The sequence below is a fragment of the Mandrillus leucophaeus genome, unplaced genomic scaffold, assembly GCF_000951045.1.
Source record: "Mandrillus leucophaeus isolate KB7577 unplaced genomic scaffold, Mleu.le_1.0 Scaffold235, whole genome shotgun sequence".
Lineage (NCBI taxonomy): Eukaryota > Metazoa > Chordata > Mammalia > Primates > Cercopithecidae > Mandrillus > Mandrillus leucophaeus.
This window is the reverse complement of record NW_012102421.1, coordinates 3,983,301-4,010,515: the sequence shown is the minus strand read 5'-3', so window position 1 is coordinate 4,010,515 and position 27,215 is coordinate 3,983,301. Positions and strand designations below refer to the sequence as shown.

Here is a 27,215-nt window from a genome sequence, read left to right as displayed (position 1 = left end):
CTTTTGTTTCCCAGGCTAGAGTGCAATGGCGCGATCTCAGCTCACTGCAACCTCTGCCTCCTGGGTTCAAGCGATCCTCCTGCCTCAGCCTCTCGAGTAGCTGGGATTACAGGCGTGAGCCACTGCACCCAGCTTATTTACTCTTATTATATATTCGGGTCTCGCGCCAGCCTAGGCAGGAGTTGTGGCGGCGAGCGCCGCGCGAGGAGTGGGGCCAGGAGAGGCGGCCGGGGAAGCAGCAAGGGCAAGAAGTATGTTCAGGCGGGGGACCTCGGCGAAAAGCCACCCCTACCCAGACCTGGCGGTACCTGTGTTCTGTCGCAGGTGCACACCTCCCATCGTCCCCAGCGCGGAATTGGAGAGCCAGCCTCGGTCTGGACAGAACGGCTGGAGGGCTTCTTGGTTTTTGCCTGAACAGTTTAAACCTTCTTACTTACAAAGTCTAGTCCACTTTTGAAGAGCTATAATGGCTTACAGATTCTTCATGTTAAGCTTAAATCGCACGGGTGCCAGTTCTGTTTTCTGGCCTTACCTAAAGTACAAGTTTTTTTGTTTTTTTTTGTGTGTTTGCGTGTGTGTGTGTTTTCACAAAACAGCATTTGCATATCTGAAAACAGTTCTAATTATCTATGCTGCCTAACACCATCCTCTACCCCCAACCCTAACCCCCTCCAGTCCTGGAGCCCAAACCACTGAAAAGTAACTAGTGATTTGGTTTCCAAGTCCTTTCAACATTCTGGTCAGCTTCCTTTTGATACACACCAATTTGCTTGTATCCTTTTAAAATCATAGCATCCGGAAAAGAAACAATTCTTCCTGTGTGGTCTGACCAGCACAGACTACAGCAGCACCCTTGTTCCAGATGCTGGGCCTCTATGAACACTGCCTAAGCCTGTATTCACTTTTTTGGTGGTCTAGGGCCAAGGCCCAGGCTCCAGCCTTCTTGCCAGAACTCTGATCCCAGCTTTTAGGAAACTGGATTTCTAGGAGCAGGTCTGTCTGAGCATCCTAGAATGGTTGCCCCAGTTGAGTCCGGAGATGTGATCTGCCTTCTCTCCCCTCCCACAAGGGTGGTGTGAATTTATAAATGAGCTTCAAAATTCTCAGCTTCACATTTTAGTTTTTTTGTCTGTTTGTTTTTTGTTGTTGTTTTGTTTTGACGGAATTTCACTCTTGTTGCCCAGGCTGGAGTGCAGTGGTGTCATCTTGGCTCACTTCAACCTCCGCCTCCCCAGTTCAAGCAATTCTCGTGCCTCAGCCTCCTGAGTAGCTGGGACTACAGGTGCGCGCCACTACTCCCGGCTAATTTGTATTTTTAGCAGAGACAGCGTTTCACCATGTTGGCGAGGCTGGTCTCGAACTCCTGACCTCAGGTGATCCACCCGCCTTGGCCTCCCAAAGTGCTGGGATTACAGGCATGAGCTACCATGCCCTGCCCAAATTTGAGGAGTCTTAAGGACAGCTCTGACACTGATGTTGGGAAGTGGGACCAAAAGTAAAATAACAAACCTTTAAGATCTACTAGGTAGTACTTCTAAAGCAAAATTCTTGGGGGATCCAGGCAGCCCCAATAGACCCAGTTTAGCGTCAGAAATCACTTAATGGTGTCCTCAGATGGAGGAATCCCATCAAAGTTACAGGTGAAAGTTGATCTTAAGTTTACCCAGGTTAAATATAAAATTTATTTATTTTTAAATTAGTTTACTATTTATTCTTTTTTTTTTTTTTTTTTGAGATGGAGTTTCGCTTTTGTTTCCCAGGCTAGAGTGCAATGGCGCGATCTCAGCTCACTGCAACCTCTGCCTCCTGGGTTCAAGCGATCCTCCTGCCTCAGCCTCTCGAGTAGCTGGGATTACAGGCACGTGCAACTACACCAGCCTAATTTTGTATTTTTAGTACAGACAGAGTTTCTCCATGTTGGTCAGGTTAGTCTCAAACTCCTGAACTCAGGTGATCCACCCGCCTCGGCCTCCCAAAGTGCTGGGATTACAGGCGTGAGCCACTGCACCCAGCTTATTTACTCTTATTATATATTGTTTATTTATTTAGCTCCCAGGTTAAATAAAGTATAGGACTTCATTCTGCCCTTTACTGCAGACTTTACCAGACATTGAGGCTCCGTATGTCTCTAACTGGCCACCATTTAGCAATCTTCATTCATGCCTGTGCCTTGTTGGACCTGAAAACTTCACTTACCACTCAGTGCCCTGAGTCTAACTATGAACAGGGCTCTGTGTAGCACTCTGGGCTCATGTCAATCTAGCAGCCAATTAAAACCTGATGTTAGCCATGTCTTTCAGTACTGAAATTGGGTAAGTGTTCTTTTAAAATCTAATTTTCTAGTTATCCCTGTTAAATGTTATTTACTTCTTTCTAACTTGTCTAGTTTTGATTCTGTTATCTCGTGCATTACTTATTACTTCTAATTTGTGCCATCTGCAATTTGATAAGCATGCCTTCTGTCTTCTCTAAGCAGTTGTCAAAAAGTGTTAGAATGTATATATTAGTAAAAAAGAATAATAATATTACCAAATCCAGTAGATTATAGTTTACATGCTTTTACACTTCAGCAATGAAGGACTGTTTTTAGGAAAATGGACTTTATTGAGCTTAATACATTGATATGTTCATTTTTCCCATGAATATTTATTGAAAATTCCCAAGGCACATCACCATGTTATGCACTTCAGAGTCACAAAAGAAGGAAGCACAAAGACATGATCCTGACCTTGAAGAGCTCACAATCTCACTAGGAAAACAAGACATCCAGAATTGGAGCTGGGGTAAGTGCACATGAGAGGTATACATAACAAAGTGCTACAGGAAGGTGAGAGAAAGAGAGATCTCTATGGTGGGTGGGAGTGGAAGAAAGCTGCTTGAAGGTGATTGGACCTGGTTTAGGCCTTGAATAATTTTTGGATGTGAGTAACTGAAGGAGAGAATGAGAATTCTAAGGGAAAGACATTTTCAAAGGACAGTAGGTAGATCAATTTACATATCTATAGGAGCTGTAACAAAACAACTCCAACACATATAATGGCACAAAGTTGATAGAAGCTTATCTCTTATTCACTTAAAGTCTAACACAGATGTTCCTGATTGGTTCTCAACTCTTTTTTCCAAGCAATATTCAGGGATCCAGCTTTCTTCTATTTTGTGGCTCCAACTCTTCTATATGTGGCATCCAAGTTTTCCATGCTCACTGTATTAGTCAGTTCTCCTGCTGTGAATAAAGACATACCCAAGCCTGGGTAATTTATAAAGGAAAGAGGTTTAATAGATTTAGAATTCCACATAGCTGGGGAGGCCTCACAATTATGGCAGAAGACGAAGGAAGAGCAAAGAGATGTCGTACATGGCGGCAGGCAAGACAGCTTGTGTAGGGGAACTCTCCTTTATTAAACCATCAGATCTCATGAGACTTATTCACTACCACGAGAACAGTACAGGAAAGATTCACTACGATGATTCAATTACCTCCCACCTGGTCCCTCCTACAATACATGAGAATTATGGGAGCTACAGTTCAAGATGAGAGTTAGGTGGGTACACAGCCACCCCATATCACTCACCTTTCTCAAACTGGAAGAACAAGAAAGAATATACAGCCACCACATGTGAAAGGCTTAATGGGTCAGGCCTAGAAGGAATGCATATCACCTCTGCTCCCATTCTTCTGTCTAAAATTCTGCCACCCTGCTACAATAACCTTGAGGGGGGACTGGAAAATACAGTCTGCTGTATTTTTCTTTATTAGAAAGAAAAGAAAACACAAGGCTGGGGAAACAGCTGACTGGTGTCTGTCCCCAGAGAACTGTGGGGAAAATGGAAAACAAAAGTGGGAAAGTGGGCTAAGCCTTCATCAAATGAGCTGTGGAGAGGCATATGTTGTGGAAATTAAGAGCATAGCTTCTAGAGCCAGACTGTGTAGTGAAAGCTTGGCTCTACTATTTCCTTGTTTTATGATCTTAGGCATGTTACTCTTTTCCTCAGTTTCATCGTCATCTATAAATGAGGAGTAATGAACACATTATCATAGAGTTATTATAAATGTTAATATTGCAAAATGCTTACAAAGTGCATAGAATAGTAACTAGAGCCTAATAGATGGTCAGTAAATATTATCCATTGAGAGGTTTTGAACAGAAGGCTTTGCACGTGATTTCCTACCGAAGGCCAAACCACACATGCACATTCACTGAATTATCAGAGTCATATAGCTGCTTGAAGGTATGCTTTCCAATAGAACTAGTGGCCTTCCTAGGTTGACAGACCAAATCTCACCCACAAGTGTAATCATAGATTCAATAAATATTTATTGAACCCTTGCCAGGTATTGTGCTAGGCACTGGGGATGTAATTATGAATGATAATGTATGGCTTATGGTCAAATTGTTCCTTTTGCGCTTCTGGACATTTCAAGAGCTTTATAAGCAATTTCCTTTAAATTCCCTCTGTTTGACATACCTAAAGCTATTTCTGTTCTGGTTGGATGTTGATTAACACAGGGGCAAGTTTTCTTTTCCATTGATAATATTGCTGGTATCTTGCCTTATTTGAGGTCAATTTTAGATAACAAGTATCTGAAGATTAAAACAGGCATTCCTGTCTTACTCTTTTCTTACTCCATTTTAGCAGATACAAAATTTACTTTCATAGGAGACAGGTGCTTTGAGGTGGGGGTGTGTATTAGTCTGTTTTCACGCTGCTGATAGAGACATACCCAAGACTGGGTAATTTATAAAGAAAAAGAGATTTATTGGCCTCACAGTTCCATGTGACTGGGGAGGCCTTACAATCATGGTGGAAGGCAAAAGGCACATCTTACATGGCCACAAGGCAAGAGAGAAAATGAGAATCAAGTGAAAGGGGTTTCCCCTTAGAAAACCCCCACACCTTGTAAGACTTATTCAGTACCACGAGAACAACATGAGGGAAGCTGCCCCACATGATTCAATTATCTCCCACTGGGTCCCTCCCACAACATGTGAGAATTATGAAAGCTACAATTCAAGATGAGATTTGGGTGGGGACACAGCCAAACCATATCAAGGTGGGAATTCTCAAAGAGAAGGAGGGCTCAAGGGTGTCCTTGTCCATCCTAAGTGCTAGAAATATTGGACCAAGTAAGTACCATAAATCTACAATTTGACACTAAGTCCTGAGTGTTTTAACATAATTATTACATAAATATTTACTGTGAAAGAAGCCCATTGCTGCAGATTACCTTTTATATCCAAGGAGTGAGTGGTGTTTGGTTGAATGGGCAGGCAGTGAGTTACAGACCCCGAGAGGGTTCCACGGTAACCAGGACTCTGGTTCCTAAAATCAAGACACATAGCCTCCTAATCTCAGTTTCTCCTACTTTCATCTGGGGTTTCGTTCATTAAAGAAACATTTACTAAGCATCTACAGTATGTATGGTAGAGGAATACATAAAAGCAGTGGATAAGGCATGGGTTTTGAGTCAGACAAGCCTGAATTTGATTCCTGGCCCTCCTACATTCTGGCTGCATCACCTTAGTGTACCCAAGACCCGTGTTTCACCATTTTCTTTCTTGCTTGAAGCTGTAGAGGACTGATCTTCATGGACTTCATCACCTGACATCCCATTTTTGTTGGTTTTGGTGAATGGGATATACTTACAGGAGACTGGAGGACAAGAGGGGAGAGAGATTGGGGTATTTATTTCTCTGGCTCCTTTCCTGCTTTTTCATGGTTGTAGCAATAGCTCCATCCTTCTACAATCATAGCTTCTGCTGGTGGCCCCTCTTCCATGGTTCCAGCTCTCAGCTGGGTTCTGGTAATGCTGTTGCCTTCCATTATTCCATCTAGGGGTGGTATTGGCTTCTTGTGTTTGCTAGTCCCTGGGTGCCTCAGTGTTCCTCGTTGGTTCTCTTTACCTGCCCACACCTCTAAAAACATTCCTTTTATTAAACATGCTCTTCAGAATTGTTTAAGTATGCCATTTGTTTTTTTACCAGGGCCCTCACTTATAACTCAGTTGTTATGTATATATGTGTATATGTGTGCACACACATTGTCTTGAATTGGTGTGTAAAGTGGGAGTTATAATACCTTTTTCTCAGAGTTTTGAGGCTGAAATGTGACTGCATATACAAGGAATCTGAGCATTGCTTCTAGGACACAGTAAGTACTCAATTGTGATAGCCACTAATATTAACAGTTATTGTGCCCTTGTGCCAGGCATTGTATTCATTATGGAGTATCCATCTGCCTCTATATAAAATGCCTATTTTCACCACTTAAAATACCCAAGTCCTTCAAATGAGATAACATAAAGTGCCCACAACAGTGATACGGACACTGCAAGCTCTCAGTGCTTTCTGCACTTCAAAGTTCAGCCTTCTCTGGTCCCCACCTCTTCCTGTGCAAGCAACACATTCCTTTTCTGAATTTCTGTAGCTCTTTCTGTGTTCCTCTGTTGGGGCTCAGAAAACAATGCCCCAAAACGAAGGCCTCAGAAGCAGCCTCAGAGGTGTAGGTTTGTTCTCTGACCTTCTCCTGCCCTTCTGTCTCTCAGTCCCATGCCCCACTGAGGCTAGACTCAGAAACTAGAATCCCTCTTCCCCGAGGCGGGTCATAGAAACCAAAATGCCTTTTTTCCCCAAAGCCAGACATAAAACCTAAAAATATTACTCCAGTTTTCCTTCTGCCCTATTTCTGTGAAAAGTGGCCATAAAGAAATTATCTGACATACCTTGTTTGTAGATCATAAGACCCCCATTCCAGAGAAGGTCCTGTCCCACCCCCAGAAGGAAGGAATGCTGCTCAGACAGGCGAAGGAGAATCCAGGCAGACAGACCTGGCTGGGTTTCCTCGCTCAGTTTGTTGGCATTAGATCATACCCTTTTGGTCCACTCATATTTCTACATGGCTGTCCATACTTTGTTAAACCTAAGCATAAAATAGGTCAATTTCTCCTGTGTCTTTGGGTCTTCATTCTGAAGGCTCCCATGTGTACACCCTAAATAAATTTATATGCCTTTTCTCTTATTAATCTGCCTTTTGAGAGTTGATTTTTCAATGAAACTTCAAAGGGCCCTTGGTCCCCACACCACTCTTATGCTGCTTATTACTTTCTCCTAGCACAGTGTAATAACCCATGGATGCCAGAGTCATCTACCTCATTACAATGACATTAGGGGCTAATGAGATAACCAAAATATCCTGAAAAGTTCTAAGTACTATAAAAATATGTTGAATTTTAACAAGTTTGTGATGTATTATGATGATAAGCAGAGGTGAGTGTTGCTCCAAGCTTTTTTTTTAGATTCAGTGGGTACATGTGCAAGTTTGTGACATGGATACGTTGCATAATGCTGAGGTTTGGGCTTCTACTGAACCCATCATCCAAATAGTGAAGACAGTACCCAATAGCAAGTTTTTCAGCCCTTCCCGCCTCCCCTCCTGCCTCTTTTTGGAGTTTGCAGTTTCTGTTGTTTTCATCTTTATGTCCGTGGGTATTCATTGTTTAACTCCCACTTGTAAGTGAGAACAGTATTGCAGTATTTGATTTTCTGTTTCTGCATTAATTCACTTAGGATAATGACCTCCAGCTGCATCCATGTTGTTGCAAAGGAAATGATTTCATTATTTTTATGGCTGTGTAGTATTCCATGGTGTATATGTACCACATTTTCTTTATCCAATACATCACTGATGGGCACCTAGGTTGATTCCATTACTTTGCTGTTGTGAGTGGTGCTGTGATAAATATATGAGTGGCAGTGTCTCTTTGGTAGAACAATTTCTTTTCCTTTGGGTAGAAGTGGATTGCTGGGTCAAATGGTAGTTCCCCAAACTTTTATATCAGCTATTTTTTCAGTTTTTCAGAGCTTCTTGCAACATTATTTTTCCAGAAGTATGTTTATGATCATTTGATATTCAATATATATTTATGGGGGAAGAAATAGTTTGAGGGGAAAGACCTTTCAAATTCTGCTAAATCTAAATGTAGAAGAAAAGAAAAACATTTTTCTACAGTTAAAATTGTTATATATGTATATGTGTGTGTACACACACACACACACACACAAACAGGGCTCTGATAACCGCCTTCATTGCCTTGTGAAATGAAGTTGCTTCATTTTCTTATGAAGCACAGAGAAATGCCAGTTTCACAATGCCAGGGAATCGCTGTATTTGCTTTTGTGATATTAACGCACAATGGTTTTATCATAGCATTGGTATATACATGTCCAAAGAATCGTTTGCTTCAGTGATGCTTCCCTCTCATGGCTTCTTTTCTTCTGCCAGTCTGTCTCTCTCCCTCTGCTTCTACTCCATTGCTTTTCCTCATTCTTTCCTTTAAATGTTGGTATTTCCCAGAGTTCTCTAGCCTCCATCTCTTTTCTTCCAACTTTACATGCTCCCTGCTTTGGATGAGCGAATCTAGGCCCATGATTTCAAATATACCCCAGTGCCAACATGGCTCAAACCTTCATTTCTGGTCTTTTCCTGCCCAGCTTCAGAACTGCCTAAAAGACATCCCTATTTGGCTGCTCCACAGGCACTCCAAAGTCGACATCCCAAAGCACAGCTCATCATGTCCTGCCCAGGATTGCTCCTTCCAATCCCTATTTCATTCATACTGGTAGTTGCTTAAGCCAGTAATCTGTGTTATCCTTTGCCTCACATTCTCCTTTACCTCCACATTTAATCAATCACCATGTTTTGACCAATCAATCTTCTTAAAATGATTCAAATCCACCCATGTCTCTTCATCCACTCTGCTACCACTTAGTCCAGAAAATAATTTTTGGTTTCCTGGATTACTACAATAGCCATCTTATCCAAAGCGGTCTTTCTAAACTGCAAATCTAACTGCCACTCTCTTGTCTAAATTCTCCAGTAGCTTCCCAGTATCCTCAGAATTAAGTCCACATATTTTACCATAGCCCACCCAACACCCCACCCCCGTGATGTGGCCTCTGCCTACTTGCCATCCTCATTCTGATCTCATCCCTATTTTCTCTTACTTGGGCTTCTGTGCATGGTTTCCTATTTCCTGGAATGTGTGTGGCCCCATCTCTGCTTGGGTAATTCCTAATCCTCTTTAGACTCATTGAAGGCATCACTCCATTCAAGAAGACTTCCCTGGGTCCCCAGGTTGGATGAGATGCATCTGTATCCCTGTTTTGACTCCTATGACAAAGCACTGTTTAACTTGCTAATCCAAGGAGCTCTTGGCAGACAGGCACATCTTTTTATTACTGGATCCTCAATTCAGGTGTGTAGAGAATGACTGAATTAAAGCAATAGATGGCATTCCTCTCTCCCCATTTTCATCAGCCCACTTTCATATGAATGGGTTTCGGTTCCTATAAAATAAGAAGGTTATACTAGGCCCCTTCCAGCTTTAAGAATCTATGATTCTGTTGCTCCCAATGCTTATACATTGCTATGGGAGAGTGGAGAGTTCATGGTCACAGCTGTGTGGTCTTGTACAACTTGCTTGACCTTTCTGAGCCTCAGACCCCTCATTTGAAAAATGAGGATAGTAATATCAATCTTACATAGTTCTTATGAGGACTAAATTAAGTTAACTTAGACAACATATGAAATATGTTCTTCCTCTCCCTTCTGCTGAGGGAGCCGTTTGTTCAAAGGAGCCCTTTGTTCAAATGCTGGCTCCACTACTTACTATCTGTACAATCCTGGTCAATTAACTTCACTTACAGAGAGCTTCTGTTTTTTTCATTTGTAAAACAAAGATTACACCTATATTATGATGTAATGAAGATTAATGAGATGATCCATGTAAAGCTTTGCAGCATGTAGATATAGCAAGTGTTCAACAAATGTTAGCCACTTCTGTGATCATGGAGGAGGAGAAGTGGGAGGAGGAGGGAAGAAGAAGAAAATAGGCAAAGCATAGCAATAGTTGACTTTCAACAAAGGTTACTCCCTTTCCTCTTTCCTATTCCATTCTTGGTTGGGGAAAGCTTCATTTACCCATTCGAGGGTCAAATCCCATTACAATAAAATTGTTGCCCAACTTCCCCTGCTGAATGGGAACCTTCTTATATTAAAATTTGGTAAGAATTTCCTACATTTTAAATAATTCAAGTTACTTAATTCGATATGTTTGACAACACAATAGGCATAACTCTTAGAAACATAGATCATGTAAACACTGTCAGATTATTTCCCCACACTTTCTTTTCCTTACCAGCACCATTATAAAATTATAGAGGGGTTCCATATATCGGGACCTGCATCGTGCAAAAGGTGGGGTGGGGTGGGGGTAGAGGTTCCAAACTTCTAGTGGGTTTATGGAGAAAGCCTCACTGTCCCTAGTACCTGAACTCTTACCTCTGAGGTGGTTGGGTTTTTTGTTTGTTTGTTTGGTTTGGTTTTGGTTTTTTTGAGACATGGTCTCGCTCTGTAACCCAGGATGGAGTGCAGTGGCACAATCTCAGCTCACTGCAACCTCCACCAGGCTCAAGCAATTCTCCCACCTTAGCCTCCTGAGTAACTGGGACTAGAGTTGCACGCCACCACACCCAGGTAATTTTTGGTTTTGTTTTTGTGTTTTTATAGAGACAAGGTTTCGCCATATTGCCCAGGCTGGTCTCAAACTCCTGAACTCAAGCGATCTGTCCGCCTCAACCTCCCAAAGTGCTGGGATTACAGGCGTGAGCCACCATGTCCAGCCTCAAGGTAGTTGTTGCACGCTTCTTTATTTTGCCCTTCACCTACTTTCTCCTCTGAATTATCTTTCCTCAGCTCCTTCTTATCATGCATTTACATTTCTTTCTCTTTGTTTCAGTTATTGTTGATGCACAAAAAACCACCCTGAAACCTCGTGGCTTAGAACAGTCATTTTGTTTGGCCCATGATTTGTGAATTAGGAATTGGGGGAAGGCTTGTGTCTCTGATCCACATGGAGTCCATTGGGGCAGCTGAAGCTGGGAACCACTTTCCAGCTGACTTTCTCACTTACATCTCTGGTGCCTCAGTGTTGCTCAGCCTGACCTCCAGCTCACCCCCTCCACACAGGTCCCTTCTTCCAGAGCTTTTTTCTGTGGCTCATGATTCTCACAGAATGGTGGTCTCAGAATAGTCTCATTTCTTGGTGGTTGGCTTCCTTCACGTGAGAAGTGGATGCTGCGATGTTCTTTAGGGGCTATGCACATAGCTAACATGGCATGATTTCTGCTGTCCTGTACTGGTCAAAGCAGTCACAGGTCTGCCCATCAAAGGGAGGGGAACAGACACTTTCTCTTGATGGAAGGAGTGTCTATCATTAACCAGTCACACTCTTAGTATCAAGTTCTGTTATTCTTTCAATATAGTGTTTCAATAATATTTTCAGAAAAAAATTTTTCAGTTTTTGAAATTTTGCTAATTTTTTTTCTGAATTAAAAACAGAGTCCATAATACAGATTTATTTACACAACTAGCACTAGTCACTGACTAGTAGTAGGTGCGAATACTGTTTAGCAGAGAGACAGCTATGAATCCAACCATCACTAAATACTCACAAACTAAGTGCTATAAAGGAAAAGGACTGGGTGCCACGAGCATGCATAATAACATAAATCCCATATGTCTGGGGGAGTAAAGGAAGGCTTTCCTGGAGAGGTGACTTCTGAGCTGAGAATTGAAAGATGAGTAGGTATTAATTAGGAGTGGAGAGAAGTTGCCAAACTGAGCTGAGCATATGAGCAAAGGCGCAAGATGGGAGGGAATTTAGTATGTTGGAGGAAGGAAGAGAAAAATCTATGTGCTACAGCTGGAATGTCAGTGATATTGTTAACCTTGTTTTAAAGCTGAGGGTCAGCTCCTGGCTGAGAGTCCTGACACAGGTAAGGGCTCCACAAATATGTGCCTCCCCAATGATGGGGGACCTGTCAATGATATGCATCTGCCCTCAGGTCTTTTCTATAGCCTTTACAACTAGAAGAGTGTCCCCTACAACCTCATGACATCTCACATGAGAAACATCCAGATTCAGAGAAGTCAGCATCAAAAACCAGCCAAAGAAAATATTATCTACGAAAATATAACACATCCTGGTGGTTATCATAGAGTGGAGTTAAAATGTAAATCAAGATTAACTCACGCCAAGATTATGCTACTCTTTAGAGATGATCTATGACTCACACTACTATCTCTGCTACACTATATATAGTATTGTATACTATATATAGCAGAGATAGTATATGTATACATATATGTATATACTATCTCTACTATATATATAGAAATATATATAGTATATTATGATGTGAAATTTTGATGTGAAACCTAGAAGAAAATGGTAATTTGTGTTCATACAGGTCACATATGTAGCTACTTACTAAATTTTTCAGGGAATTTATTTAAACATCTCAACCATCAAATTAGTGTATGCATGAATAAAAAATGCTGTACAGATTGACTATCATTTACTGTATATGATATTTTATGCTTTTATTCCCTAGTATATGGGCTTCTATTCTCTGTTCAGTTTTTGTTATTTTAATATATTAACCATAATTGAAAAAAATTAATGATCTATGCTATCTGCCAACTCAAAAATCTCCTAATCTCAGTTTCTCCAACTTTCTTTCTAAAAAAGAATTTTAGAAAAGCCTTTAAAGAAAGAATTTTTCAAAAATATAGGGAAAAAAGAGAAAGGAAATTGCCTGGGAAAGCAAATTTTTCTTCTGTGAGAATGCTGACAGATAAACCATTTTGGAGAGAAATAGGCAAGAATATTATATAGAAAAATCAGATTCACTTTTATAGAAAACATGAGTTTCTACTAAAGACCATATCATAGGATATATCTTTAAAAAGAAAAGAGAAGTTTCCACTCTAACTTGGTTTTTGCCAAGAACGCTTTCTGACATCTTAATTAATTTTAGGAATTATCTGTATTATTCTGCTCTCAGGCTGCTAATGAAGATATACCTGAGATGGGGTAGTTTACACAGGAAAGCAGTTTAATAGACTCACAGTTCCACATGGCAGAGGAGGCCTCACAATCATGGCAGAAGGCGAAGGAGGATCAAAGTCATATCTTACATGATGGCAGGCAAGAGAGCTTGTGCAGGGGGGAGTTCCCATTTATGAAACCATCAGATCTCATGAGACTTATTCACTAACAGAATGGGAAAAACCCACCCCCATGATTCAATAACTTCCCATCGGGTCCTTCTCACAACATATGGGGATTATGGGAACTACAATTCAAGATGACATTTGGGTGGGGACACAACCAAACCACATCATCATTCTTTCAGTTGTATCCTTCCTATCATAACTTAATCTTTCTTGAATTTTATAATATTGTCTGTCTTATTGCACTAGTGTTCAGATCCTCATCAGAAGTGGTCATTGATGGGTAAGTTGGAGATCAGGGAATAGATTTGGCATTGTCAGGGAAGACTAATGAATATCAACTGATAAAGAATGGGTTGTTAATATTATGGGGGATAGTCTATAGCATGTTACATTACTGTATAATGCTATATTCTATATAATTGTATATTACTTTACAATATTCTAGAAATATGGTGAAACTAATACATACTTTAAAAGAAATTATATTTTTATTGCCTTGTGAAAGTTAAAATTTAATTTTTATTTTACTTTATTTTGTATTTTGCTTTTAAAAGATTAATGATTTGCTATAGCCCAAGAGGTAGTAGGTGAAAGCTTAAAGTACTTAATAATCTGAGATTATTTTTCCTCCCTCCTGTTTTTCTTTTATAAAGACACCAGATGGAAATTAAATACTTAATTAAATTAAACAAATTAGGCACTAATATTACCACAATCGGGGTTTGCACTACTAATTGCTTATTGAGTATTACAACAGTGTTCACACAGTCTGAAAGTAGAGTGGTTTTGGCCACATATCAAAATGGGCAGTGTTATAACAGCTCCAGATGTTACAGTAACAGGCACTCTCGAGGTGGGGCCCATGTGAGCATCATGAGAACCCCAGACAATTAGATATTGCTAGTTCAGTTTGCTGGGCCTTGTCTTGATCCCTTTAGGGTGAAAATGGTGCTTCCAGCTTGCATCTGTTTGGCCCTGCTTGGGAGAGAGTCATGCTGGGCCAGGCTAATCACATGTTCTGGAAGAGGTCACAAAATTCTGATTTGGGAATTTTTATAAACGACTATGCCCATCTAACACATACTGAAATCTAAGAAGATAATATTTCCTTGTCACATTGTTCTGAAGCAGACATTCAATTAAATTCAAAGAGCACATGTCTGCTCTCATAGGAAAAACTGTGAGCAATTAAAAGAGAAACAGAACAAGTGACAAAACAGCTCATTCTTCAGAAGAGCGGGAGAACTAACCCACTGTGGATGGTTCAACACTTCTGTCAGTAGGTAAAACTGTGACAGAGTCAACATTCACCTTAGAAATTCTTCTATGTACCCCACACACTGTTAGTAGTTCCCTATCCCTGGGTCACCTCTCAGCACAGGCTTAAACTGCTCCCTTTCACACCAAAATGTATGTGCTCTGGAGTTCGTTTTGTCAAGATTCCTCTTAAGCTTCTAATGAAACCTAACGAAACCTATTTGGGATAGGATCTCAGATGAAAATAACTTTTCAATTCAATACTTTGATATTAAATGACTAAGTGTGCTAGATACTGTGGCTAATGATCTGATTAAGAAACGGTTTCTCTATTCATCTTTTTAAAAATCAGGAACAGGCAGGTGCTGTGGCTCACACCTATAATCCCAGCACTTTGGGAGGTTGAAGCTGGCAGATTACCTAAGGACAGGAGTTCGAGACCAGCCTGACCAACATGGCGAAACCCCATCTCTACTAAAAATACAAAAAGGAGCTGGGCGTGGTGGCGAGCACTTGTAATTCCAGCTACTCAGGGGACTAAGGCACAAGAATCACTTGAATCGGGGAGATGGAGGTTGCAGTGACCCAAGATAGTGCCACAGCACCCCAACCTGGGTGACAGAGCAAGACTCTGTCTCAAAAATAAATAAATAAATTAATTAATTAAATTAAAATTAAAAATCAGAAACAATTGGAAAGCCCTATAATAAAAGAGTAGTTAAATAAATCATGGTACATCCATACCTGTGGGATATTCTGTAGCCATTAAAAATAATGCTTTTGAAAACAATGTTTTAGTATGATCACAGTTTTACTTTAAGAACATATATAGGTGAAAAGGCTTAATAAAATATAACAGTAACTTTTGTTATCTTTAAGAAGTGGGATTATATATGATTTTTGTTTTTTTTTAAATTTTATGTATTTTCCAATTTTTCTTTAAGAAGCATATACTTTATAAAATAATAAAAATCATTTCTTGGTGTTTTTTTTTTTTTTTTTGAGATGGAGTCTCGCTCTGTCACCCGGGCTGGAGTACAGTGGCGCGGTATCAGCTCACTGCAGCCTCCGTCTCCCAGGTTGAAGTGATTCTCCTGCCTCAGCCTCCTGAACAGCTGGGATGACAAGTGTGCACCACCACACCCAGCTACTTTTTGTATTTTTAGTACAGACAGGGTTTCACCATGTTAGCCAGGCTGGTCTTAAACTCCTGGCCTCAGGTGATCCACCTGCCTCGGCCTCCCACAGTGTTGGGACTACAGATGTGAGCCACTTACCCAGCCTAAAGACAATTTCTCTCTGAAAGGGTTATGTCTAGTCCAAATTAAAAGATTGAAAACAAATGATTAGTACATTATGATAAGTGTTATAGTTATATACAAGATGTTATGAGAACAACTACCCATATGGATGATATCACTTAATATGATACCACCCCCAATGATTTCTCAAAAATCTTTTTTACACATTATAAACCAGCTAGTTTATTATTTTGTAGTAAGATATAGAACTTTTACCATGCAGACTGAAATACCTATGTCAACATGAACAGTACTTTTCTTCCTAGAGGCAGTTACGTGGAAAGCCAGGTTATTATCAGGTTATTTAATGAGTGTGAAATCCTAACAAGAGGAGACCAACTTTAAGACCAATAACTCATCCATGAAGGCTGGGGGCACACTTTCCCACCACGGGAACACTTTAGCCTCCAGAAAGCTTATTGACTCTTCCCTCCTCATCTTGGTCTGGCTGAGCACTGCCACTGGCCAGTCACTTCCTGCAGCCACACAGTCTGGCCAGCTTAGCCTAAGAGCTTTAGATGTTGGCCTAAAACCAACATCACTGGTTTGTGTTGTTACCGCCACTGTTACTAACAGTTAAGTTCTGAAGGGGGCGTGTCAGTTGCTCCCATGTACCAACTAGGAGGCACAATAATCCTGTTAGTTTGTTCTCCCAAACTCACTCCACTCAAGTTTATCAGGTAATGTGCTCTGTAAGGTTGTTTCCAATCCCATTAGCACATACATAGATTACCTATAAATTGACCTAATGTAACCTGCTTTCTACTGAGGATTGAGGTTTTAAAGTTTTGTTTTCCCACTTTCTTGATCAGTGATTACCAATTATGTAGGCGTTAATGAAACCAATTCTGTATCACCACTGCAACCAAGATAGAGATACCAAGTCATATGTATTTTTCAAATCAATAGTATTTTGTTCTCTATAATGTAAAAAACAGGAAGATGCAGTCCTCAACTTAGTACTCAACACTAGGAAGGGTCAAGTTGTCAAAAAATATCTTTCAACAGTAGAAAAGGTTGCTTTCCAATTAAAAAACAAAGCAGGTATTGCAATCATATAATAATGATAAAATTACAGAAAAAAAATATATTCAGACTGACCCACAGCATTCACACCACACCAGAATTTTGCCTGTAACAAAACAGTATATTTTATCTCAAAAAGTAGGTCCATGCTGGCTAAAAACTTCAATCTCAGACCCAGTAAATGAGGATGAAATACATAGTGCATGCTTAACAGACATTGCATATACATCAACCATTCTTTAATGCCCCTCACTAGGGATTTGAGGGATGGAGGGATGAAATGTGGATGGACATGTGTACTCACAAAGGCAGAGTTTCCTTCCAATTATAAAAATTCATACATGTGACCCTTTACTATGTCTTGGGCAATAGCTAAGATTTTATCTATGGGAATCCATCTTTGAAAATCACAACAAAAATCGACAGGAAATGATTTAATATAAAATATATAAACTTCCTAGGATGAGGACTTTCACAGAAAAGGAAGAAGAGGACAATAATAAAAATGAATTTTTGGCCCAGCATGGTGGCTCACGCCTGTAATCCCAACACTTTGGGAGGTCAAGGCGGGCGGATCACCTGAGGTCAGGAGTTCGAGGCCAGCCTGGCCAAAATGGTGAAACTCCATCTCTACTAAAAATACAAAAACTAGCTGGGCATGGTGGCGCATGCCTATAGTCTCAGCTACTCAGAAGACTGAGGCAGGAGAATCACTTGAACCTGAGAGGCAGAGATTACAGTGAGCAGAGATTATGCCACTGCACTTCAGCCTGGGCAACAGAGTGAAACTAAAAAAAAAAAAAAAAAAAAGAATTAAAAGATAATATTCCCCTTATTTTGTCCCCTTATTTTGACCAACACTCAAAAACAAATCTGTACAAAACTAGGAACCCAGAAAAGGACCAGAGAGGATGTTACATTGTAAAGTCTAAACTTCTGCCCTCATCAAGACCCTCGTCTACGGAGCTGAGGGTTCCCAGGTCCACTGGAGAAAGTGAGTGGTCTCTGATCATCACCCCTGTGTCACCAAAGATGGCCCCAGGCCACTCGCTGTCAAACTTGACAGAATTGACCTGGACAGGGATTGAATCTCCCTAGTAGCTGCCCCGCTTCTTCTTGGTTTTCTCGTGCTGGAAGGATTTGCCTTTCATGAACTTAAAAACCTGATTGGCTCGCTCTCCTCAGTCAAAAATCTTTAGTATTTTAAGGAAAGGCACAGTTAACAATTCCTTATCCAAAATATTTGATGCCAGATGTGACACTTTTTGGATTTTAGGAAGGTAATATGGTGAGTGTAGCTGTTTATGTAACACCCCCAGTGGGTCCTGGGCAGCAACCCATAATCAAGCATATTAATATTTCCATTAAGTGAGATGAATGGGGACTATAAAGCTTCATATCAATTTTGGCCACCAAATTTTGTTACTAAAACTTTTGCTTTTCAGAGCCCTTTGGATTTCTGAACTGCAGACCATGGATCGCAGACCCGTATGAGAAATGTGGGGACTCAGTGCTATAGCCTGTGGAAGATGCATCTTCTGTTATCTAGTCTCAACTCATTAAGCCCAACACTCACTCTGATTGTAGAAGTCATAAAGCTAATTTCAATTCAGAATAAAGCATATGATCATATTTGATTGTAGATACACACTCCAGGAGTAAAAATTCTCTAATGCTGTGTCTTAAAGACACAGTGCCTAAGGGGCTGGGGTTGTTTTGAAGGAGGAGGAAATGTTATAAACCCAATTTGCAAACATTTAAAGAATATCAAGAAATATGTGGGTCATCTAGGTAGAAGTAATATTAATAGAGCTGGCAAAAATGCACTTCTCAGTACATTTTAAAGGTTGCCTCTAGGCCAAACATTTCTTAATCTCTCTTGGAAGAATACCGGCGACAAATGACCAAAAGGCTGTGGTTTCAGAACTTAACTGTAAAACTGCTGAGTTTATTGATACATAGCTGGTTCAGGAGAAATTTTATCTATCTACATATTTACTTATGTTTAATGTATAATATATTTATATGTATTATATATATATATATATTCAACTTTGTGGTATAATGAATTATGTGTAATGTCTGAGCTAATATTGCATACCACTGAGGGCAAGTAGCAATTTCCATAAAGTGACAGATAAGTGGTTTTAGCAGGAAAAATGCTGTCAAGGATGATTCATTTGAAATCAAACTTCACAGTTTTCCTGCTGATGAGGCTGACAGAAAGAAGGACTAGAACAAAGGTTAAATTCTTTACTTCTAGGAAACTGTGCTCTGTGTTTAAGGCTTGCTCCTCTGAGCTCTGCTAGTCCATCAAGACTAGAATGTCGATAAAAGATCTACAGTCAGACTTAACCATGTAGACCTTTTGATAGAAAAAGGAATTTCTCTACAGTTCTACAAACAGTGCATTTGATAATGCATGTCAATTTACTGATGCAAACTGACCATCAATATGTAAATTCCACATTAATCCCTAAAAATAATGGTTTAACAATCATTATCACCATCTCTCATGGTAACCCTATCACCAGAACCACCAAAATGTATAAGTTGGCTGATTTGACCTCCTTTCCAGCCTCTTTCTGGAAACATCAAGGCTGAAACATAGCTCGAGAGCAAAAGCAGGTGAGCAATTTAAGGGACACATGTACTCTGAGTCATTGGAAGTTGGCTATTTGGAACATTTCATCAACTGCTTTCACATAATACTAAACCCATCTTAGTAACTGATACAGGTTACTGTGTGCTATGAATAGCATACCAGAGCTTCAGTAACTTAATTTTTTGATGTTAAATTCACATTACATCAGCATGCTACAGATTCCTGTCTTCATCACACTAAAATCATTATTACCTGTTTAATATCATATAATGCTGTGTGGGCACCACAGAAAGTAAGGATACTCAGGTCTTGCCTTTTGGGACCTAACAATTTTCTACAGATACCAACAATGACAACACAGAGAGACATTTAAGCCATATGAGAAACAATTGCATAGACTAGGTAAAGAATCATATTAAGAACAAATAAAAGAGTTAACTTAGGTAGTTTTTTTTCTTTTTTTTTTTAATGAGTAAAGAGGCAATTATGGAAGCAAACCACAGGAGAACCACTGGCTTTTAAATGAGCTTAATTAATTATTTAATTAAGACAGTGTTTCCTGGAGGAGGACAAATTCAGAAATTTTGCCGATTTGGTAACTGCAGAATAACTAAAATCCTAGAGTGGGAAAAATATTCCAGGACTCCTATCATTTTTATCCCCAAACTTTACAAAAAATGGCATCAGAACTAAAGTCCTGCAAATTTTGTTGGATTTACGTTTTGCCTTCAGCCACATGTCAATAAGATCAAATGTGCTATTTATATTGAGATTAGTGCCAGGATTTTGCTCAAATGTATACTGAACTCAGGCTTGTGACTATGCTCATTACTATAGAAAATGAGCACTAACACATTAAATGTATCAATGGAGGCATTTAAACAGCATCCATAGGACAAATAAAGTCAGTGGACTCTGAAAACAAACTATTATGAAGCCGTGTTTATGCAAGCATGTCTAAATAGGTGGGGTTCAAGCATTCATTCTGTCTGTTTTGTTCAGAGTGAACTGAATTAACAAAAGATGGCTTATCTCTGAAGTCTGCCTCACTAGTGGCCTATTGACACAACTGAAGCCCACCAAGATCAACCCCTTTAGCTTGGGAAGTGAACTCTTCTGGCTAGAAACTGTTAGATTTTTCTGGAAATTTCACATTTTAAAAGAACATCTTTGAGAAAGACACATGAGAAAGACATCTAACTACAAAGTGGTTGAATTTGCCCTGCTGTCACTGTTGCTCTCTGACAAGCAAATGTGGATCTGAGGTTTGAGCTGAAGACTCACTTCCGTGGGATGATTTTCATTGATATGGAACTTTGCCACCACAATGCCTAAGAAATGTGGTTTTCAGGAGATAAGGATGAAAATCCACTGGATTGCAAGCTGTCATCTATGCTTTAGAATATGAGAAGTAAAACGCTTTTAAACAGAGGAGATTGTCAAAGAACTACCTCAGTATGGCAGTGCTCACCAGAGTTTTCAAACTACACACACACAAATCTGCAAAATTGAAAGCCTTCCAAAAAATCAGAAGGCTCGGGGAGAATTGTCCTGACAGCATTCAGCTCTTACAAGTCAATCTGAGGCTGAATTACACTCTTAAAATGCAGAGTTAGAATCCTCCTGCAAGGCACTTTTCCTAAGCCTTGGTTAGGATTTTATTATAGGGTACTACAATGTTCTGTCTTTAAAACTTCAGCTAGACTACATATTTCTTCATTCATTCAACCATCAAATGCTTACTGGATGCCAGCACTGGAGATGCAAATTGAATATACCATGGTCCCTGAACTTCTCGAGTCTGATAGAAAGGACAAGCACATAGAGAATCTCAATGGTATGCAATAAATACAGGGTGATATTAGAAAAAGAACACTCACTTTAATTTGGAAAAGCATCATCAAAAGGAAGAAATAGAAGAGTAGTCCAGGCAATGAAAATGGCATTTAAAAAGGTATGGAGGTCTGAGAAAGAAAAGCACTTTGGGGTCATGGCAAAACAGCTCAAAATGAGCAAATGTGGGTAGAGAGATAGGCCGAAGCCTGATGACCAGAGTCTTTGAATATCATATTTTGAATTTTGGATTTTACCCTGAAACTAATAGAGAATAATTCTTTGATAGATATTAAACAGAAATAAAATGATTAGAACTACATAAGGACAATGCTCTGGGGCAATAATGATATAGTGTCTGTAAAACAATTGGATGTTTAATTGGCCAAAGTAGGTTGTGAGAAAAGTTACATTTGTGTTCTTGGATGAGACATTAACCTCTTTCAAATGGATGACTGAGTCCTTTTCTCAGTAGTTGCTCTCCTTATACTTAGGACCTCCAACCAAGGGAAGTTGAAGGAGAAGGTGTTACTTTCAGGCACCATCTGAGCATTACTGAGAGTATTGAGAACTTGTGGTTGTCACCTTTCAATTGAATACATGTCATGTGGGCAGTTCCAGCTCTGCTGGCAGTATCTAGATCCAAGAAAAGGGCAGTAGACAATAAGACCTGTCTACACTGTCATGGGGGTTATTAAAGAGCTGACTGGGAAAGCTATTTAATACATCTGCTCCTATTCCTTCATCTTGTTCAAATTGTGCCTGCATCAAATGTAAACTTCTGCTTTAGTTATTCTGCTAGTCAGCCATCCTCTTTCAACATAATCAGTATTTTTCTTCTTTGAATATAATCTTATTTTTCCAAATTAAATGTTTTTGTTATTAAATGTTTTTGTTTTATTTCTTTAAAAAAGTAAATTTTATTTAATTTCTTGAACTGGTAGCACATTCACATAGTTCAAGCATCAAATAGTATAAAAGATATACAGCAATGTCTCCTTTCCTCCCCTATTCTCTATCTGCCTATCCCCACAAAACAGGTAACCAACATTATCAGTTTCTCATTTACACTTCCCAAGATTTAAAAAATATATATGCAAGCCAGTACAAGTATATTTCCCCCCCTTTTTTTTTTTTACTACCATTGCAGTATACTTTGGCACCCTTTTCTCCCCTACTTAAAAATAAATCTTGGAGGCTAGGTGTGGTGGCTTACACCTATGATCCCAGCACTTTGGGAAGCTGAGGCAGGCAGATCACTGGAGGTCAGGAGTTCGAGACAAGCCTGCCCAACATGGTGAAACTCCATCTCTACTAAAAATACAAAAAATTAGCCAGGTGTGGTGGTGCACACCTGTAACCCCAACTACTCAGGAGGCTGAGGAAGGCAAATCACTTGAACCAGGAGGTGGAGATTGCAGTGAGGTGAGATCACACCCCTGGACTCCAGCCTGGATGACAGAGCAAGACTGTCTCAAAATAATAATAGTAATAATAATAAATCTTGGAGATTATATTAGTCAGCTCAGACTGCCATAACAGAAGACTATAGATTGGGTGGTTTAAGCAATGGAAATTAATTTTCTTACAGTGTGGAGGCTGAAAGTCCAAGATCAGGGTGCCAGCATGGTCAGATTCTGGTGAGGGCTCTCTTCCCAGTTTTCAGATGGCTGCCTTCTCACCATGTCCTCACATGGCGGAGAGAGAACCAGCAAGCTCTCTGGCATCTATTCTTATAAAGGCACTAATCACATCATGAGAGTCCCACCCTTATAACCTCATCTAACCCCGATTACATCCCAAAGGCCTCATCTCCAAATATCATCATCAAATTGAGGGTTAGGACTTAAACACATGAATTCTGAGGGAGACATGAACATTCATTTCCTAATAGAGATCTTTCCATATAGACACATAAAGAGCTTCTCTATTCTTTTTACAGTTGCACAGTATGCTACTGTGGCATCAAATACCCTTAATGTCAAAACTGGGAAAACTGAAGCTTTCCTTAATCATTTTTTTGCTAATGGGATCTGCAGAAACAAGGTTAGAAAGCTAGAATCCTAGAGCCTGAAAGGTGATGTTTCTGATGAGGTTAGACATAAACCAGAATTATATTCTGATGATTGGTGAAAAAGTATTAAAACTCAGGCAACATGTTCAGTGTGTATTCATTAGCATGTCTTTGGATCCTCAAAATTTCAGCATTCTGAATCAAGGACAGTTGAATCTGCTAATATGAAGATGCTGACTGTATTTGAAAATGCAAATTAATAAAGACATATAGCTATGAAATGTATTTTTGTTATGTCACTACTTATAAACAATAGTCAACTTGCACCCAGCTGTTACTTACCAGGCATGTTATACAGGCCATTCTAGCTATTCTAAACATGTTTAGTGCAAGTTCTGAGAAAATATTAGCATAGAAGATTTAGTGGTCTTTGTGAATAAAGTTAAAATGGTTATTCAGCCCAGAAAAGGGCTAAGGAACAAAGAAGGGAAAAAGAGTATGACCACAAAATATGTTTGGACAACCCCACTGAAAGCAAACATAATAGGCTATGTGCTATCCCAGCAGCCTGAACTATCACTACCTGAAGGAAGAAAAGGCAGAGACAGAGTAAATATCTGTAAAATATGGCTGATATTAGATTCAGGGATAAAGAGGAGGAAAAAATGAATCACGGAACTAGGGTTTCAAGCCTAGGTGACTCAGTAAAAGAGTAACACTATTGGCTGAGATAAGGTGGAAGATATTTGGAGTGGGGTAAGAGTTTATTTTAAAATACATTTTCTTTGGGGTCTTGTGGGACATCTAAGTTAAAATTCTCAGCAGGCAATTAACAGAGGTTGAAGAAAAGAATTTGTTGGTGGTTTCAAGGAGTATTTATGAAAATCAGAGAGAGAGGCAGAGAAGCAAGGACAGAATGATAGATACCACTCACATTTAGAGGTAGAAGGGAAAAGATGGACATTGAAGGAAAGAGGAATGGTTAAAGGGAGAGGAGGCAAACCAAGGTTATGAGGTTACAGAAACCAAGGAAGGAGGATGTAGTTAACTGCATCAAATACTGGAAAATAAAGTTATGAACCCCCAACATAGTATTTTAGGAGACAGAGTCAGATTTTAAGACATTAGGTAATGAGTTGAACAGTGATATAGTAAAACTAAAAAATACTTTATAGTGACGGTTTTTTGAAATGATCATGGAGGGAAGAAGAAAGACAGGATTATGATATTATTCCATATTTATATTCCACTTCAGAGTAACAGAGCACTTTCCCATACATGATCTCATTTGATACTGTTTCAAGAGGTAGGCTTGTGGTGCATAAGTGGAGAAAAAAACAATGAAGAGGAATAGTTGAAAATGCAAATAGAAGATGAAGTAATGAATGAAGTTAGTTTTCTAAGGAGGTGGAAGAGGGAAGAATTTAGTGCTGGAAAAGACTAGGAACACCTCTAATTTTGAGACAGAAAAGAAGACAAAGTGAGTACATGAAAAGATAGGAACATTTTGAGGTAAAAATAGTTTAGAAAGATTCATGACTAAAAGACCTGAAAGTAATCAAGGTAACCTTGAATTGAGGGCTGAACTGACAGGAGAAATGTGAAATGAGTGGGAAAATAATGATGTTGGCATAAAAAGTCAAAACACTGACTCCTCACCCAGTCACAAGATCTCCGTATCTCTAATACAGTGTAATAGTTCTCCCACTAATGTAATGATGAGTAGTCATTGAATTACTAGAGACAAGGGCAAACAGTTCAATGTCTTAAATAAACCCAGCAAAGCCATTAAGAAAAGTTCATTCACTATATAATCCAATGTGTAAATCTGCTTTGAGTACCACTCCCCCAAGCCCATGCTACAGGAAGGAAAAGCATTAAGCAATCTGACAGAATATGCTTTCCAACAGGACAAGACAGCCTGCAATTTTTCAACCAACAGGGATGTTAGTCTGTGGTCCAGCCTCTAGTCACTCTCTTTAGAAAGTTCTGCTTTCTCTAAGATAATGCCCAAATGTTTATAACTTCCTTCTTTAAATAGTATGCATATTAAGAAATAAATTTAAGTCTGTAATCTATGAGATAACACAAGTAGGGGACAGAAGTATGACAGGCCTCCCTTCCTGGCTGAGCAGTCCATGTGACATGTCCGCTCAGGGCTCATGGCATCTCAACCAGACATTCTGAGATTCTGGCCTCTTGGCTCTTTGAGCCAACTCTACCATTAAAATATTAATTTCTCTATTATAACTCATTAAAGGTAAAGGTTATGATTTTTGCTCACCCAATGCACTTCCCTCTATTCTAATGACAACAGTAATATGTATTCTCCTTTTTTTGAGATGGTCTTGCTCTGTTACCCAGGCTGGAGTGCAGTGGTGCGATCTCCACTCACTGCAACTTCTGCCTCCCAGGCACAAGTGATCCTCCCACCTCAGCCTCCCAAGTAGCTGGGACTACAGGTGTGTGCCATCACGCCCAGCTAGTTTTTTTGTATTTCTGTAGAGATGAGATTTCCCTATGTTGGCCACGCTGGTCTCAAGTTCCTAACATGTCACGTACTCCTAATTGGACCAATTATATTACTCCATCTTGCTGGCTTGGTGATTGGCTTAGGGAAGGGTATGTGACCTAAATTGGTATGCAAATGATTCTTAGGATTGTTTTCAAACTGCAGACAAAGAAAAACAAATTCTCTTTCTTTGCTGGTAGAACTGCTTAGTTAGGATGAGATGAGAGATCATAGTTGCTAGGATTCATGTTCCCCATGGCATGGAGAAAGCTCATCTGCAAAGAGAACTGGAAACATACATCAGAAATAGAGAGTATAAGCCCTAAAAGTGTACTTGCCACTGAGTCCAGACATCCGTAGGACCAGCTGTCCACATTCTGTGTTTGGGTGACATCAGTCAGCAAATTCTCTTTTTTGCGTGATCAAGTTGGAATTCTGTCATTTGCAAAGTAGCCCAACTTGTACACAGAATGTCTTCTACTTACAAGGTGCCCAATAAACATATATTGGTTATCTGGTTGGTTTGATGTCAGTGTTTTTTCTGCATCTTTTTCTTCTGTACTTTGTAGTGTATACCCTCATTTTCAATAAGCCTTGTTCAAAACAAAGTCTGCAGTTTGCCTGTAATAACTAGGTGCCCTACCCCCCTATACTGGCATGAGGAATATGTCTATGCTTCAGTTTCCTAATTTATAAAATATGGCAAATAATAATAGCAGCTACTTATTTAGCTTCTACTAAATTTCAGGTGCTGGTCTAACACTTAACATACATTATCCTAATTCTTATGGCAACTTTATGAGACATGCATAATGATCCTCATTTTATGGATAAGGAAGCTGAGATGCAAATGAGGTTAAATGAAGTGACCAAAGTAATACAGCTTGATTGGCAGAATTGAGATTCATACCCAGGCTTGTCTGAGTCTGTGTTCTTTTGAATGTCCTATGATGTCCTACTTATTCAAAAAGCTTTTGTGTGTGTAATAATATAATGAAGGTAAAATTGCTCTAAAAATAGAAAATGTTCAGAAATCATTCTCTAACTGACAATCAAAAAATGCAAAAATGGACTCAAATATTAACAAGGAAGCTTAGGTTTAGGGGAACATTGTGACTACCCAAATTATTGGAATTAGAAACAGTAATAGAAAAAAAATAAATGCGGAATCTCACATATATGTGAAATTTTATTAAGAGGGAAAGTGCAGCCAGGATTCTGTTCCATTTCTGAAATCTTGGTAAAACTTGAAAGGACATAGGTAAGCATTGCTAAGCTAGGGAGAACTAGATCTCACTTCTCATTTTCCTCATTGGACCATTGAGACCAGCACGTGGAACTTCCTTTGTGGTCCTTTTGATGGACAGTACTTATAAAATAATGAACATTCTGACTTACAGATCTGAATGGCAATATCAGTAATGTTTAAAATGAACAAACATATATACTTACACAGTCTATGTAGCATTAAGATATATATATAAACCTAATTTTTGTATAAGTTTAACTGAAAGAAACATAAGGCCAAGTCTATGTGTTAAATGACATTTTGTAGTAAAACCCTTGTGTTTTTCAGCTTGTAATTACTCT

General features: G+C 39.4%; 1 protein-coding gene across 2 annotated transcripts in view; it reads right to left on the bottom strand.

Annotated features, from left to right (window-relative positions):
• DDAH1 (dimethylarginine dimethylaminohydrolase 1) overlaps window positions 1-27,215 on the bottom strand; it is a 266,154-nt gene that overhangs the window by 152,378 nt on the left and 86,561 nt on the right. The window lies entirely within an intron of this gene.